Below are 18,843 nucleotides of genomic sequence, written 5' to 3'. Positions count from 1 at the left end.
ATATATAGTTTCTTTGATCAATTATGTCAACAAAAACAAGAGGGAAAAGGGTTTAGCAAAGTACATGCTCAAAAATTATCAGAGAATATTGTCATTTTTCTGATTTTTGCTTATGTTGTTGCATTGGTTATATGTCAATAAATATTGAGGAAGTTTCAAGTGTTATTTTTTGAGTTACAGGGAGTCCTCTACACAAGTGTAGAAAAAAGAGCATAAGCAGGGTTTGACTGATTGATAATGTTGCTTTATTGCTTACTTCATATATACTTACATCATAGTATGATATCTTCTTGTATAATCTATATTATATGATAAATATTTTATATCAATATTTTATAAATATTATGCTGTATTTACTTATTTGCTCTGGAGTGATTAAAAGATGGAGAATGAATCACCAAGCCAACTGTGCATACACACTAAAAGTATTTCAAGATACAATAGATTGTTAAGTAAGGCATAGTTAGATGCCATAATACCAAGTATAGTATGTACAATAAATATTCTACAAAGTCTTTCAGTATTGTCTCAACAGCTCTGCATGACCTGTAAATGACCTCAAAATGACTGGTTTATATGCAAATAGATATTCCAATGTGTAAAATGATTTGAAGTTATAAGAAAAATTAGTAATTTGAATACCGGAATGACTACGTTAGTGAACAGAGTGTTGACATGAGTGACATTTCCAAACCAGCTGAGGATAACATAGGACCAAAGTCTCTGAAGCTACTATAGACATTGATACAAAATTTAGTATTTCCTGACTGTATGAAATTATCTCACTAAGGTCATCCTAGGGACCTGTTAAACGAATATTTATACCAGCGGTTGACACAGCTCTGGTGAGTTCTGTAGAGAATAACTTTTTGTGACACATGTATGGATGGAGAAGGATGATATCACTTGGAAACATTGAGCACTCTGCTGCGATACATATACAGCAATTTGGCATGTCAGAACTTTTTGAACATGGTAATCTTCCAAATTCTAGGGACGTCTACAGTCTTGGCTAGGCTCAGCGGTACTGTGTTTGTATTTGCGTCACTTCCGTATTGTAAGATCACCAAAAGAGCACTTCAGGTCTTTAGGTGTGTTCTTTCAAATCGCTGTGATTGGGAGAAAAAGTGTTTATTCTAGGGTCAACGATACAGTTTTCAACAGTAATGAATTATTTCACCTATTATTTATACTTAAGTTTGCTAATGCAATTGAGATGGGTTTGTCATGTCAGGAGAACTTTAACAGTTAAAGTATCAAATATCTAACACAAGTCAGCATGGAGTTTTCCATAAATTTCAAAGTTATGATGCTAGACATACAGTATTGATTCTGTGAGAGAAAAATTTACAAATATTATTGATAACTTGTTTTGATTTTGTCACCCTTTCTTTTCTATTTTGATTTTTCACTTTCAACAACAATTCAATGCCTTCTTCACCTTTCCTGTGGAATGCAAGCTCTAAATGGCCCATAGCAAGGCCACTGCTTGCAATTTTCTTACACATACATTTACTTATACACCCTTTGAGTACAAGAGTATGCAAGGTTTGCATGTTTAGGCTTGTTGCCTTTGCATGCTCTACAGACTCCCTCACAAACTCCCATGTAAATGTAAACTCATCAAAAGATGGCTGTACCTTTTCAATAAGTTTTTGAAACCTTTCACATCTGCTAAAGCATCATGTGCACTGTAACTTTCTCCTACAAATTTGAACAAGCTCAACTTGTGAGTACTTTTCACAATCAGGATATGAGGTCTTAAAGACTTTATACCAATCAACAAAGCCAGTAATGTGTGAAGACAATTGATCAACCATATCTGTGCTACAGCAGCATTATATAAAACTCTACAATCAAATGACTTGATGTTATGTCCAACCAGAATACACGGTTCTGGTCCAAGAAAGTCACACAATGTCAACAATGCTTGTTTTACAGGTACTGCACTGACAGGTTTTCCATTCTGTGTTAGGATTCCATTTTTCATTGCCAGACCGGTCACTCTTGATGCTGGTTCACTTATTGGAATCCTAGGTATCACATACACATTCAGACACCCTTTGGTCCAACAGCTGCAAGCTGTGTTATGTGTGATGTTCTTGCTGAAAAAGAAAAAAACTCATGACAAATGGCAAGATAATTTGTTTATGTTATTTTGGATTACAGTAAATTTCAATGAAAATTTCATTTGCTGAGTCAGACTTTGCCCTGGGAGATGAGTAATAAACTGAAACTGACACTTGAGGCATTGATTGTCTTGTTGGTATGAAAATAATGTCATCTAACTATTGTCTGTAAACCATTGCTGATTTTGATAAGCAAGTCATGATCATTAAAATAATGCTGTCAGAAATTTGAATCATGGATGAACTTGTTCTGTTTCCAGTAAAAATTGCTTCAGTTTAATGATTGATCAGTGTGTGTACAGTTCAATAGCCTTTGTAGCCTCTAAAGGTATTGCGATGAAGTAGTGAAATGATTGCAATATCAGATTAAACAACACGTATTATCACATTGATAACAACAACACCTACCTGATCCAGCAGTCTCCAGGTCAAAATACACTACAGGTTGATCAGTCAATTCTATTGGTTGTGGAACAGGTTCTGTAGAGAGGGAAGGTATCTCCTGTATATCTTGGGTTTCTGAATAAAAAATAGAAACATACAGATAAAATATATGAGAATGAATGATTCATTTTTACTTCTAATGAAACAGAATATTCACAAAATAGTACAGCCTATGGTCCATGGCTAAATGTTTTAGGTATTTGGCAAATCACAAACTTTAAGCAGACATGAACTGAGTAACTAGTTCTACAATTATGCAAATAAAAAAATTGCCATCCAGCAAATGATAGAGTACATCAGGTCACTCAATGACTATGTGCACACTTGTAGATGAAATGGTACATGTCATAATGTAAGCATTAGGTTTTTGTGTGTTCATTTACAATATTACCACATCAGTAAATGTCAAACTTACTACAAACTTCATGCACATGTTTCATCAGTTTTATGACATTGAGTTGAAAGGTAAGTCAGTATATGCAGGGAGCCATATCAATACAAGCATTCAACTATTAGCAATTTAGAGTCATTTTACATTGATTCTAAAATCATTCATCTACATGTACATCTATCTGAATCCAAACTTTCATTCAAATCAATTATAAACAAGATTAAACAAGTAATTACTTTGAACAAGGTCAATTCCTGTTGTGTATGTGTCACCTTCACGGAGTTCTTGGACACTCCGTTGTAAACACTTGTTGCCTTCAGCTTGATACGATGTTTTTTGGCACACCGGGTCTGGCTCTTCATCCGTCTCTTTCTTTCTTGATTATCCAGATAGGACGCACGTGACACACAATACTTCCCTGGAGACATGACAATCCGTTCATTTACCTATGGCAAAACAATGACAAGCTTACAATGACATCAGTATAAATTTTTGAAATATTTTTGTTGTATTGTTAACTGAATGGGCTGTCTCGACTCCAGTTTGAAATTATTTATGGTCATAAGATACAATTTCTTGTATTTACCAAAATCTCACAGAATAGAAGTAATTATACTTCATGTCCAGGGAAAGTGTGAGAATACAACTTCAAAAGCCAACACTTCAGGGTACATTTGCGATAAGAAGAACTACATAAATAGCTTCCTAGAGTGGCTAGACAGATCCAAATTGATGACACTATGAAAGGAAGTAACGGTAGTTTCATTGTCCTGAAAAATTCTATAAATATGTGCCATGACCATAAGCAATGTGTAGATTGATGCTAACTCGATCCACATCACATGATCACTGGGCTGGTTTGAAACAATGTTTGTAATTCTGGCATAAATATAACACTTGAGTCGCATTATGACCAGTCCAGTATTACTGTCAGCTTATGGAAAACTAGCGTTTCTGTGCACTGACTATATTATCAAGCCATCTGTTCGCTTTGAGGTAAACGTGAGACTTGGCACTCGCGCGCGTGCATGAAACAAAAAAAGTAAAAAATTCGTACTTACCAATTGCAAGTTTGGTATTTACATCCAAAATCGTTTTATTTGGTCCGTGTCTCAGGCCAAGGGAATAACGTTGACAAAATTACAAATGGGGTTGCAACACCTGACAAGCAGCCAGCTACCCAGTTTTTCCATGCCCAGACCATGACGAGTCTCGCTCATAGTGTCGGTCATCCGTAACGCCAGGCTGCATTGCTTGCAGCCAGATAAACCATCTGCAAGGATACCAAGATCAACAATTCGCCTACCATCTCTCCTCGTGGCACTGTAGGTTGTTGGCCGCCAAGGATCGTAGACTTCATCATATTCACATATGACTACTTCATATGGGTTCCGGAACCGAGTTGCACGAGCAAACATAGCAATGGTCGTCAGCCGTTGTGGCCGCAGTCGACTCGACAAGAGTATCAGATTTTAAATTTTCATGACTAGAGGATTGCCATTTATCCTTGAGGCCTCACAAACTCTTCTGGCTCTGTTTTGTGTTCCTTTGGTAGTGAATCTACCTGTGACTTTCAGCTGACTGGCACGACCAAACGACATAGTTTCACCATGGTTTCACTGATAGCGCGACGTAGTTTGATGGCTAATGGCGGTATGATACGCAGGGTCCAGTCCATTTACGGTACCTTCTTAAATCGATCACATCGATGCCAATATCGTGGAAATTTACAATATTTTATCGTCACATAATTAATTTGATCATTCATAACAAACCATCATCAAGTTAATACGTTTACCTTCATTTATGCGTAACACAGCCTAAATTTAAGATGTCGCAAATAATCTCTTTTTGCGATATTTAGCTCACTCTGTTACGACATAAATATTGCGCAACACCTGCGCAGACGTCGATTTTCGTACATAGTCCCCGTCCTTAACAAAGCGGACAATTTTTATCAATGTTGCATGCTTGGCTGTTTTTTTCAGCTTGAACTCAGAGTCAGGAACATGTCCAACAGGTTACAAGATAGAATGTAGTCTGGCGTAGAATCGTTGATAGCTGCCTGTGTTGCTATTTCCTTGGATATTTTAGATTCCTCTATGTAACGAATATGTTAAATCACAGTTCAATATACGATCTTCATGCCTGTCATCAAAACATTTAGGAGGTTAGATGATTAAAAACATTTGTCGCCGATTTAGTAGTCGTTTACCGTAGATATTTGTGAGCGAAATTTCTGTTGTCAGTGTCTCAAATTGAGAAAGATGACAGATTTTCCGTCGAAAAGTCAGTTACAAAAAAGAAGTACGAACCTGGCATGGTGATCTTATTTGGAGACATAAGTTAATAACAATCCTCTGCATAGAGGTACGCTGCAGTTTAGATAGTTGATAGCTACTTGGTAATCGGTAAAGTACTAAGCTGAGTAATTTAAAATGCATGTGATAGCCATCGAGTTCTCACGTCACAAAGAAAAGCCCGGAACAGATCATTTTACAAACTTCTCATTGGGAATTGACGATGCTTGTTCTGGACTTCATATTTGTCACGGATTTTAGTCAGTCAACTAGTAATACTTGTAATTCACGAGTGATTAAGCACTATGCTAAAGAAAACATGCATGTATTGGTTAAAGTGTTTTTCCGTGAGCATTAAAGGCCAATTAACAACATGGTTTGATTATGCCAGGAGTCAGATGGGCAATGCACTTCGTTCGAAATGGCAATGATATTTCATTTGCAACTTAGTTCATATTTTACAATCGAAATCTGTATTTATTTAGTTGACATATATTAAGACCATTCCAAGAGTCTCTTTTTCGAATACTGATACGTTGTTCATTCTATCTTACAGTAACAGAACAGCTGTATCATTTTCCTTTAACCAGTGTAAGCACACTAGTTGAAGAGCTGTAACAAATAATTACGTTGAGAATTAATTTTAGTTCGTAGCATGGCCATCCATACAAAAGATGACCAGCATCCCTAAATCTTCATAGTATACAATATAACGTAAATATATGATATGATACTTAGAAAATAATTGCGTCCAATACAAAATCATTGTGGTCTTGCGGAGAACTATAATCATCGAAATTCAAACCTACCCCAAGTCTATGTTGTAAAAGTCTTCGAAAAGCTAAACTTTCAAAGCCGTTGAGCTGTTGTAGCTGAGGGAAGAATTGATCGTCCTTTGACACCATTTACAATTCTCTCCCTAAAATCATCTAAAGAACACATAGCAGAAAGAGCAACATGTCTCTTCAGTACGAAACATGATCGTAAACTTCTTACATGCATTATAGTGTTACTTCCCATCTGAAAATAATTATACAGCTTATACAGGATTTCAAATGTGTCGTGATGTACAAAGCGCCAAATAAAAGTTACAATTCACTCATAGCTCATAGACAAGCTTCTAACGATGGGTTAAAATAGTAAAAATCTTAACGTAAAAGGTAACACATCTGCCCGAGTGCCGAATAAAAAGCGGGAAGAACAGAACTGGCTGTAAGTAAAACTTGCATAAAGATGAAATAATTTCATCATTTTTATGCTATTGCGTTTTACTCACTGTTGGTTTTTTTGTGATTCCTTGTTCTGCTATTTGGTGTAAACAATTAATTACACAAAAAGAAAAAAATCGACCATGGTAATAAACACGGTGAGGCACAGAAATCAGGAGACTTTGTCGTTTGTATAATACCACAATGTGTATTTGTGACCTAAAATTGATAATGGACGGTCTGGGATAAATCTGACAATACGTACTTAACATTGGCATTCACGCAAGAAGGGAATTTAATAACACTCAGTTATTATGGTTTGCAGACGCTGAAGCACCTAATGTCACTTGCGGAAATATAACAACATCAGCTTTGCCGGGGACATTGATTACGATTAGCGATTACAACACTATCACTGTAATGGATAATGTGGACAGGCAAGATGATATACTGGGAAAATGTACACCATCAGAGTACAGCGGTGGAATAGGTAATACAAGGGTAGAATGTACATTCGCGGATACATCAAATAATATCGCTACTTGTAGCTTTGACATCATAGTGGAAGGTAGGTGGTGATGTTAATGTGTGTTTATTATATAATGTTTGCTGAGCACCATTGATTAAACACTTAATGTATAACTGTGACATAATTAATGTAATTAGGACATTGACAGTATCGTTAAAAGCTCGTGGTTTATATATTGTTCACCTTTACTGCAGAATGTACGAATCAGTAATAACATTCTCCGCAACAACGTGAAGAAGTGATTAAGTTTTTGTTGTGTTCCGCGAGTATGCTTCGTGTTTACTGTCAGATTTCGCCATCATTCAGTTAGAAGTTACGAACATAGTTGTCTAAAGTATACATAGTACACCTGTTGAATGTGTTTGATCGAAAATTCTTATGACACGATAGCAGCAGATAACGTATAGAACTTTTGCCGATGCAATGAAAGGAATAATACGCATTCTGACATTTACAATTTGAATCACATTTTCCAGATAAAGTTTTTCCTTAATATATTCAGAGAAACCGCTGGGAGACCTGTGTCCTGAGAGCATAGAGACAAGTTTAATTCCTCCCGACCACCAAATGCCCGTATTTTGGACAGCCCCGAATATGTCAATGCTTGATGGCATAAGTGTGATTTCATCGTCTGAGCCAGGAGACAGCTTCAGTCGTTCAACATCCGTCAACTACGTATTCAGGGATAAAGATGACAATGAAATCCACCACTGTTCCTTTGATGTCCGTATTTACCGTGAGTTTCTGTAACTTCTCTTCTGAATTTTAACGAGCGCATCAACCATTGCATACAAGGGGTAAAAATGTTAACAAAGACTTTTACTTGCAAATATGCTTTGTTAAGTTACCGTTGAATAAACTTTTGTTTTAAGGTATATTTTAAACTACGGAATGTGACGGAAAGTATCCCAACTCTTACATCTAAAGATATATTCAAGGCCAAAAAGAATATCAAAATAATTTAAAGATTTCTTCAATTATACAAGGCAAGCCATTTACTTGCCTGTCTGACACTAAATATCCACACTTCTACAGAACGTCGAAGATATGCTGCATGCATACAGTTCCACCACAAGTGAAAACAACCTTAAAGCCCCTGTAGCTGTAACTTTTGAAATTTGTTGACCTTGTAAAGGTTTTCTATTTTATCTTGTCTTCTTTAAATTCTACAAATTTAAAGAATATAGTCTTCTACTACTAAAAAATTGCACAAGTAAATTTAAAATGTAACCGTTACTTTGATTTCCCGCTATTTTTAATAACTTGTAATATTACAAAGAAAACAAAGCAGATGATGTCCCAGTGGAAAACATTCAGCACTATGCATTATATTGGACTACTCTGTTGTTTCTGTGAAGATTCCAAAGAATATGTGCACGACGTACCATGTTTTTGCTTTATTCCAAGAGGGCGGAATTTTATGTTTGGGCAAACGTTTATTATTTATCTTGCTCAAAATTGCAAATGCAGTCCCAGTGGACAGTTTACTTGTATAAACACCCCTCAATGAGTACATTCCGTGAACTTGTTTTAGTTTGGAAGTAAAATCACTAAAATAATGCTAAAAGATACACAGTGTTCGCGGTGACTTTTTCTCCTCGCGTACGGCATACGCATTAGCCTGCTAAAATTGCGTATGGCTGGATTTGAGTGCGTAATTTCACTTCCGCACTCGATTGATGAAAAAACTGACTGCAAAATACAATGTGCCGTTGAATAAACCTACACTACATATTCGGATTGTACGATGTAACATTATTTTAATGAAAACAGTTTATCGAACAACTTGAACAATGTTGAAACGTAACAGCGAAGGGTATACATGCGACCGTCAAAACACATCGGGCAACCCAAAAGTTAGAGTTATGGCAGCTTATCCAGACACTTCTGCAGTGTTCAAAATTTATCGGGATTCCGACGAGCTCTACCGATGAATCATTTTTTTCACGGACTCTTAGAGCAAAGTTGAAAGAAAACAGATTTGTCTGCTTCGACGCCATGCTGCATGTGTGCTTGATCAAAATTTGGGAACAGCGAGACGCGATGATCGTGCACGGTTGGCATTTATATAATTTGTCGCAACATTTCTGTCAATCACTCACTTTGTGTCATAAGTTTCAGAAACTATCGCTCGCCTGAAAATTAGCAACGTAATTCATAGGCACAGCTGACATGATAACGTGCCTAACGTGATAACGTGTGAACTACGATGCCGATTTTTCAGACAACGCCCAGAGAATCCGAAACTTTCCACACAAAATGAGTGATTGACAGAAATGTGTTGCAACAAATTTCGTCTGGTTGTCGCCTAAGCTCAGTCGTGGGGAGTGCTTTCGGTGTTATCCTTTGCGTATAGAAAACGCATAACAATGAAAAAAATGCGTAGAGAGTCAATTTCAATGCGTAAATACGCACGATTTTTGCGTAAACGCAAACTCTGACTAATACAGCTATTGGGCCTTTGATATCCAGCGCATGAGATATGAAACCTTTAAAGCATTAGACACAGCTCTTTTGACACCAAACGCAGGAACTTTAAAATCTTTATTATTAGCCTGTACAGGATCTTTCTTAATTTGGCATCAACAGTGATCTTGAAAGGTCGTGCAGGTATTTTTTTTAATGAGCATAAAACTATCTAGTTCATCCTGTAACTGACTATGACAGATATAAAAAAAAAGAAAACAATATATAAAATCATGCATACTTTTTTCGATTTAGTATTACTCTGGATGGCATCATGTGTTTGGTACTCGTTTGCATTTTTCAAAAGACACTAAACCAAATTATAATTTTCCCTGTCAAGTCTCTGCAGTGAGTTGAAATCACCCAAAATAATTAAATCTATCGTATAAAGGAGAATAGAGAGCGCTCTTTTATATCACTTAGCACGATTGAAATGATCTCAAGCTTTCGAATATTGGCCCTTATGTGTTACAGAGAGCAAACAGCAAATATTGCAGACTTTGTGAAGTCAGACTGTGCAAAATTCTCCTTCTTTTAATATACAATATACAAGTGGTATAAATAATATCCATGTGATATGAGAATATACGTGCAAGCGTGAGTACGGATAATTATCAGCCCGGGTCATTTCCAAAATTGGCGATTCGTTATGATGATATATATTCCGACTACAAGCCAATCATCGACCAGATTACGGCATTAATAAAGTAGAGGTCACGACAGGGTCACAAATCACCCGTCAACAGCGATCGCGATCGGCAGTTTTCGGTTTTTGCCTTATGAAGTTCGATAAGTTTCGACTGTCAACATGATCCATGTGTTCTGCACAAGATCATAGCCACCAACGAGTCCGGTAATGGAAAAAATAGTCGAGATATTTACGAATCATTTCTACCGGCAGTTTACGGATATCTCTAAAGTGCCGTGCGTGAATCATTTTGTAAATGTTCGTCATTTTCAAGGTTATTAGTGTAGGTACGCGTATGACATTTTGCCAGAAGAGCGAGTTCAGAGCTTTAAAATGATACCTAAGCTGTGGTTGTCCGACGCAGACTAAAAGGGTACGATTATGACAAAATAGGGCGCGATTAATTGTTATTTCACAAACGACATCCGTATTCCAATGAAATGTGCAATGCAAAGTGTCTTGGCAAAACCCCCTTTTCACAACTGACAACATTTTTGATACGGATCTACGACACTACACGAAAAAGTTATGTGAATGGTGCAGCGGAGGAGTTTATAGCAAGGTAGAGTTCAACACACTCTGGCGTACGTAACCATGGATGCTTGTGGAGGTTGCCAGGAAATACAATTTTTACTGATGGCGCGCTGGCCCTGATTGGCTAATGATAGGCAAAACATATTATGGTATAGCGCTGCCAATTTTGGAAATGACCTGGACTGATTATAGTGAGACAAAGTGTTACATAAGCTTATGCAGAGATAAAAACTCAAAAAGGGATAACAGAGAGAAAAATCAACCTCTGTGAAAGAAGTTTGGAAGACAAAGATATTCTTACGGTCAATGGCAGGTAGATGCCTTGTCACATTAATGACTGTTGCTCTAAGTGTAAACGCTTAATAAACAAAGTGACCAAGATGCAGCAGGATTGTTGGATTTTCTGTACACAGTGTCTCAAACTTATGAAAGTTCGGTTCCACAATAACTTCCTGTGGTAACAGAGTTTTTATAAAATCAAAATATGAGCATATTAGAAGGAAATGGTATTCATCATTAACACCTTGCTCACAAATCGTGTAATTGTCTGTGTGGAGTCGATGACGTGTCGCCCTCCTTTAATGGTCAGCGGCATAGTTTAACGCCGAAAACATGCAAATGCGAATATAAACTTGTCGTTGCATTTCATAAGTTGTGGTTCTAATAAATTCTTATATTGTCAATATGTGCATAATGTTGATTTTGATTTCCCTGAAAAGTTACTCTCCACTGTTGTTTAAGTGTGTCCCGGATTCTGGTTCCTAGGATATTAAAAAGCATATCATTATTTCCTATTCCTACTGAAAATCTAACATAACTAAGTGCATGTGAAAAAAAACACATTTTTACGGATGTTACCAAAGTCTGCCTTCTCAGATTATCAACAGGCTATTGTCGTGCTTCAGAATGAAATGAGACAAAGATCATAGTTCCATGTAAAATGACATGTTCGTCACCGAAAATATCAAGTTAGAAAAATAACAAGAAAGTTAACTTCATTACAGGTCCTTGCCTTGTGTTTGAACCACCTATCGAGGAGTATACTGAACCAGTCCTGTACATGTTACACAACGATTCTGGTTTCATTACTTGTGAGGACGGATTCAGACCTACAGCCAATGTTACATTGATCTGCAAAGATGGAACATTTAACCACGAAATCCCCGATTGCATAGGTTGGTCAGATACAACTACTGCAGTGTTTTAGGGTAGCATTACAGTAGAATCTACATGCAATATTTCACTTCCCTAAGATACGCGTCTGATTTAAGGTAGTTCGCGCCTCGAAAGTGAAAGACTTAAACTTTGCTCAAACTTTCCTTAAGCAATCTTTAAACCACTCTCTTTCAAAATCAATAATAAAAATCGGGGTTCACCATGCAAATTTTGATACTAGAGAAACAAATAATCCAAGATGTACCGATATTTGAAATTCAAAATGGCCACCATCCCTTGTTAACTCTGTTGAGGAAAAAAAATCGAATTTCGAAAAACTTAGACGGTGAAAAGATTTCTTACATCAAGAGCTTTAAAATGACCCCCCAGCAGAAGATCAGAAAAGAATTTGAAAGGTTTTTAGAGTCCGAATATCTGTCCCCGAGGCGCGTTCTACCTTAATAAACTTGGACAGGATCCCGCATACTCTCTGCTATTATATTCGATTTGCAGTATTGATCTTGAATCCACGATTTCGTTGAACGTCTACAGTATTGTTGTAGTACAAAAAGGGAGTGAACAAAAACCCTTGCAAATTAAAAGAAGGATGGGAATGCGGTTCAACTGGTCTTGTATGACTGGAGCATGGTTAGACAAAAATGGAAACTGTTTCGCGTAGAGTATTATGCCGTAATAGTAGATGTGGAATTGAGAACGCATGTTTATGAGGCTAAAATGAATAGTGAATGGGATGTAGGCAATGATCTTTGAAAATTTGAACACGGTTCGGTGACGCAATGGGCTTGATTTAGCTGTACCTATTGCAGAGGTTTTTTACTTCATATTCACTCTAGTGAAACTGGAGAAACCAATTACCAAAGATTTACCAATATTTGAAATTCAAAATGGCCGCTATCCCTGTGTTAACTCTATGGACACGAATAAAATTTTCAAAAAACCAAAAACGGTAAATGTTTTAATCACACCAAGAGCTTTAGAATGAACCCCACCCCACAAGTAGCAGATAAAGACGTTTGAGAGTCCAAACATCTGTCCCAAAAGTGCATTCTTCCTTAAAATTGTATTATAAGATTAATTGCGACCTGTTGTGTAACATTTAGCCCCATGTCTAAAATTATAGGGTTAGAAGTTGTAGAAATGGTGAATTTGTCAGTCGGATAGTCAAGATATAAATTCGTTGAATGTTCGTTCACAGATTTGTCTGATTGTATTAATATAATAAAAAACATTTAGCCAGACAAATGGTTTGTTGAGCATCTTCAAACATTTTCTATTTTCTCCACAAATCAAATACAACTGGACTTAAGGTAGTATGCACCTCGAAAGTGAAAGACTTAAACTTTTGCTCTAACTTTCCTCAAGCAATCTTTCAATCATTCTCTTTCAAAATCAAAAATAAAAATTGGGGTCACCGTGCAAATTTTGGTACTAGAGAAACAAATTACCCAAGATTTACCGATATTAGAAATTCAAAATGGCCGCCATCCTTGTGTTAACTCTATGGAGAAAAATAAAAATTTTCGAATTTCGAAAAACTGAGCCGGTAAAAAGTTTTCTTTCACCAAGAGCTTTAAAATGAACCCCAACATGTGGTATATCAGAAGAGAATTGTAAAAGTTTGAGAGTCCGAATGTCTGTCCCCGAGGTGCGTTCTACCTTAAATATGGCAATAACTTTTTTACTGTTATTACAAATTATTGAAAGTGTAAAAGGTGTCTGATGCTCAATATTAATTGGTATGCTAGACTCCGTTTTATGACACACAAGATATATGCACAAAGCCTGGTCAGTTAATAATTTTCTCTGCCTTAGATATCGACGACTGCGCAGAGGAAACTGATAACTGTGACTTTGAGAACAGAAATGAAGTTTGCTTCAATAAACACGATGGCGGATACGAATGCAGATGTATACCGGATTATAAAAGGGATGGTAAACATGGCTTCTGCATCCTGCATTCCAGAAGTTTTAACAACGGAATGTAGTGGTAAGTACATTTTTCTAATTTCTCTAAAATTCACCTTACCCAGGACAAAAATCCCCATCCTTCACTTATAATGCAACATAGCACTTTATGTTCGGAGGAACATTGAATAAGTGTTCTGTTGATTTATAAGCACAGTAGTGGATGATTCGAAAATTGTCACTGCAGCCTCTATAATAGTAGCCTTTCCTTAGATCTAGTACCTAAAATACAAGATATATAAGATGTGTGTCAGTAATAGATGTTCGTGTCATTTTTCATTTTCATACCAATTCATGCACGCCAATTACAGACTTTTCCATATTTGCAAATACAAGTAAATTTTCGAGTTGGATAATACGATAAAAACCGTCATGTTTCATTATTCACATCAATGACCTCATTTAAAAGCACTGTGCGGGCTTCCACCCTCTTTTGTACTTTCTAGTGTTCTTCTTTTGTCTTTTCTTCTGCGGGACGTGCCTGTTAAGCTAACTCTCTGAAACAGCTGGATTCAACCTTTTTGATTTGCTGGGCTTATGGGTCTCATGACAACTCGTGCACCTTGCCCTACAAAGGTTGTAGGTAATGTGACCTGGCTATTATCTGTAGCAAGGTAGTCTATTCTGCCTAATTTGCATAAAACTTGACCAATAACAAACTTTTAAACTTATAGGCCATACTACTTGATTACAAACTCAAAATTCCAAGGCACTTTATCTACTTCTTTTAAGAAAGAAGATTTATAAGTGACTGTTTTCATTTCTATACCGAATCGATCATGCAAAATTCACCTTACTTGCACGAAACTAAACTAGTGTGAAAAAGACTTTTAAGAGGGTTTTTGAACCACATTACCGTGTCGTTTAATACATAACTTCAAGGTCATCAAACGTCACTTTTGAGAGGAAAATTTAAAGGTATTTAATCTGTATTTTCATGACAACTGACGTATGTAAGTTGCACTATATTCATAACATACGTATATTGTAATTGTAGTCTAATCAATAAAGCTAGAGGTTTTGGTTTTGGATGAGCTGGGATGACCTTTTACCCACTTCAGCGATTTTAAGCAAATGCAGAGGCCATACTTTTCAACTATTGTAAGGTATTGGTAAGTGTAGGACCAAGTGTTTTCCAAACTGTTTTGATGGCCTTAGATGACCTCTGGCCTACTTAAATATATCTGAGCAACTACATGGGCTAAAAATTCCGTTTCTGTTAAATATTGGTGTTTATGCAATAACACATGTTCTACACTTTTTATAGCCTTAGACGACTTTTATACAATCTCAATGTGTCCCAGAAAGTACAGGGCATGAGGTTTCATTCCTGTTAAATATTGGTGTCTATCGAACAAAATATTTTTGTTAGACCTTGCATGACTTTTGACCTACTTCAACGATTCTCAGCAACTACAAGCAAGGGGTTTTGTTCCAATAGTTATACGTTAGCATAGGGCAAAACATTTATCCAAAGTTTTTGGACGACTTTAGATGACCTTTTACCTTGACCTATTTCAATGTATCTCAGCTAGTTTTTGGAGGTTTTGTTTCTGTTGGATATTGATGATGTTATATATAATTACTTAAAAAGTTTTTTGATGATGTTTGATGACCTTTGACCTACTTCAACATATCTTTGCAACTACAGAGCCAAAGGTTTCGTTCTGTTAGATATGTGGGAATATGAAATAAATTTTTCCACAGATTTTTGGTGACCTTGGAACAGATTTGACCTATTTCAATGTATCTCAGGGACTCTAGAGGCTACATGGTTTCGTTTCGGTTAGATATCACTAGTTATCGCCCAATGTTTTTGCATATTTTTGCATGACTCTGAATGACCTATGACCTATTTAATGTACCTCAACAACTACAGTTAAATCAGATTTCGTACCGAACAATGTTTTTTGAAAGTTGATATAAGTGCAATTCGATCGATGCAAGTCGCATGCAAATCGAACTCGATTTGATAAAGTTACAGCCATTCGAAGTTCTCCGAAATTGAGCGTGTGAGTATAGCCCTGCGTACGACGCTGTGTGTTTCCGGCGTTATACGGCTCCCACCACAACAGCCCTACTAATCTCGGTAGCCAAACAGGCGACTTGCGGTCCCAATGGGGACCGCACACGAAAAACTACTTTTCTGACTTTGATCTACCACTACAATACAACTCCCCCCCCCCCCCCGTTTTTACACCAATGATTTATTTCTGGATGTTACCCCCCACTCCTTTCGTTTTTTCAATACCAGATTTTTTTCTAGATGTATCCCCTTTGTTATTACCCCGGCGATTTTTCTCTATCTACCACAGTACCCTCTCCGTTTTTATTTACCCCTGGCGATTTTTTATCTTCGTTGAGTTTTAACCCCAGCGATTTTTTTCCTGGATCTTCACAAACATGTAAAATAATTTTGAAATAATCGACGTGCCGTAGGTAACGAAAGCCGTTCAGATAATAAATGTGCGAGCGCATATTAAAAATAATTTACTCGTCACTGCAGTGACGTCAATGATTACTTTTTCGGATATTGAAAAAGACCTTTCTTTATAAGGTGCAGAGAATTCATATTGCTCTTCGGAGTATGATCCTGATAACGGCGTGACTTGGCCTAAGACGGATGCAGCTTGTACGGCGCAGCATACTTGTCGCCCTGACTCGCACGGTACGTTTAAGATTATACTTTATTTTGATTCAACCAAGAGAATCCGAAGGCAGAACGCTAAATAGCAGAGTCAGTATTTTAAATAAGATAGTTTTCACAAGCAGTCACTTGTTGTTGGCTTGTTCAGTTGTCTTTAGGACTGCTCATGTGATAGAGGTTTTACACACGTAGGTAAATAAAATAGATCTGTTTAGTAGAGTGATTAGTATTCTGCCGAGAAGGGCTTGGATTGGTCATCTTTAGCTTGGTTTTGTTATGTATGACAATGTCTTCATATTGTTGACACATAAATTACAAAGCAGCACATCAGTATTAGGTTTAAAGAATACAATGTACTCTTGACCTTTGCTTAGTTCACAAAAGGTTAATTGTTTAAACTTACCTTTATGCCTGTAAAGCGGAAGCTGTTCATCTCAGTGCATTTAGCTTGATGCTTTCCCTCTGCAAACATTTATTTTCTGATCATATGAAGCGAAGTAGTTCACCATGTCTACTGTCATAAAGAACAAGATTTAAATCATGTGTTTATTTACAAAGAATACTGATGCTGCTGAAACGTAAATGATGTAAGAATTTGCTTTTTTAGTAAATAAAAGATTCGAAGAATAGGGTGCTGAGAGAGTAATTACATAATACTGTTTCGTTTTTCGTACCTTGGCATCATTTTGATAATTTCTTAACTTTCGTTTGTTTGTTTGTTCCTGTCCAAGGTATGAACAATATTTTACTTTGTGTGATTGAATGACACTTAACTCCTTTGACACAGGAATCGCCATGCGTAATTGCAGTGTACTTGGACAATGGATGGCCCCAGATACCACATTTTGTACCCACAAGACATATTATGACATCGAGAAAGAGGTACGATAGACTTTTAAGACAAAAGTTGACTGATAAATTATCTTCAATTTAAAAAAAATGCTAAATTCTTAGGTTTGAAACTTTAATCATTGTCTATTAGAAAATGCTACCATGAAAACACGACCACAATTATGGAATTAGCCCTTTTGCGCCAATTACTTGATTCGCTAGGTGTAAACACTGATTTTTAGTACAAAATACCGCAAAAATATCTGTTAGTTCAACTACTGACATTAAAGGAATAAAAGATGGAAATCTCTTTTAAATTAGGTTATGTTTTTAATATGCTTCATAGATCAACAATATAAATACCAGTGAACAAGCAGAAAAAATTGTCAACAAAACTGCAAATGCCATTTCCATTGACAACACGACTTTAAAAGGAGGAGATCTTCTGAAAGTGACCAGTATTCTTGACAAGATTCTTCTGAAAACCCCACTCACGTTGCACGGAAGTCTCAAGAGCAAGATCGATTTCTCTTTTGTGAGTATACATTGCCACATGACCTTGAACTCACAGGGTGTAGCTAGACTAAAAGTCTGCTATCCCTCCATTAGTCATCGTGGAAGCTCATAAATAGGATCATTGTACCTAGCCTTTTATGAGTAGATCAGTGCAAATAAGTTTCTGACAATTGATACCCTGGAGGAAGTTCTTAACCTAATAGCAAATTACATTTAAAGCCGCAAAAGCTGCGAATTTTATGTATTATTATCATGATTTTATTTTCAAGGCAAAGTAGGTTCGTATTAATGTGCTAAGTGAAGGATATGTATAGTAGTATCTTTTCTCGATGATTTGGACAATATGCACATGTCTTAAAATGGTGAATAATAACGGGTGCAGAACTCATAAAATGGCAACCCCGCGGAAAAGTACAAAAACACTGTATTTCTGCACATACACATCATGATCATACCAGAAACAAGCATGATGCCATTTACTTGAATGCACAACACACGATGGCCAACACTTTGCTGTTGTAATCTTTATTTTCTTAGTCATATGATTTAATGGCGGAAATCTAAGATGATGTTAAAACATTTGCATTGACATGCCACTTTCGGTACTTATGACAGTGTTATACACTTTTTAAGTCTCTAAAGGGTCTTATTCAAAGAAAACTTTTGGGAAAACTGAGGACATTTGAGATCGATTTATTACTCATTTGCAGCTATTGGGACTTTAAAAGCTCTGGTCATCAATTCAGGCCAACGGCACCAGGCAATATGCGATGACACGTAGCAAAAACGTCGTCAACACTGCTGAATTAATGCTTTGCGTTTTTACCTGCTGTATACGTTTGTGCTATGTTTTTGTTATTTATGGATGACAAAGTAATTCTCTCTTCTAGACCCCCATATATTTTATCAGATATTTGTACTATCCGGTATACATTTATATACATTTAAGTAGAGCAAGTAAAAATGAAAATATAAAATTCTTATCTATAGGAATTCGTGAAAATTATCAACTACTTGCT

At 36.5% G+C, this 18,843-nt stretch overlaps 2 long non-coding RNA genes across 2 annotated transcripts; one reads left to right on the top strand and one right to left on the bottom strand.

Annotated features, from left to right (window-relative positions):
• Positions 1-261: 261 nt before the first annotated feature.
• On the bottom strand, positions 262-4,579 carry LOC139144097 (uncharacterized). The gene is made up of 4 exons (XR_011554734.1): positions 4,026-4,579; positions 3,201-3,410; positions 2,538-2,648; positions 262-2,105 (listed from the first exon to the last, which is right to left on the bottom strand). It is a non-coding gene; the product is annotated as an uncharacterized lncRNA (long non-coding RNA).
• A 9,227-nt stretch (positions 4,580-13,806) lies between these two features.
• On the top strand, positions 13,807-17,353 carry LOC139143113 (uncharacterized). The gene is made up of 3 exons (XR_011554531.1): positions 13,807-13,852; positions 16,388-16,498; positions 17,265-17,353. It is a non-coding gene; the product is annotated as an uncharacterized lncRNA (long non-coding RNA).
• Positions 17,354-18,843: the final 1,490 nt, after the last annotated feature.

Source organism: Ptychodera flava, chromosome 11 (assembly GCF_041260155.1).
Source record: "Ptychodera flava strain L36383 chromosome 11, AS_Pfla_20210202, whole genome shotgun sequence".
In the NCBI taxonomy this organism is placed as follows: domain Eukaryota; kingdom Metazoa; phylum Hemichordata; class Enteropneusta; family Ptychoderidae; genus Ptychodera; species Ptychodera flava.
This window is presented reverse-complemented; position numbering and strand designations above follow the sequence as displayed.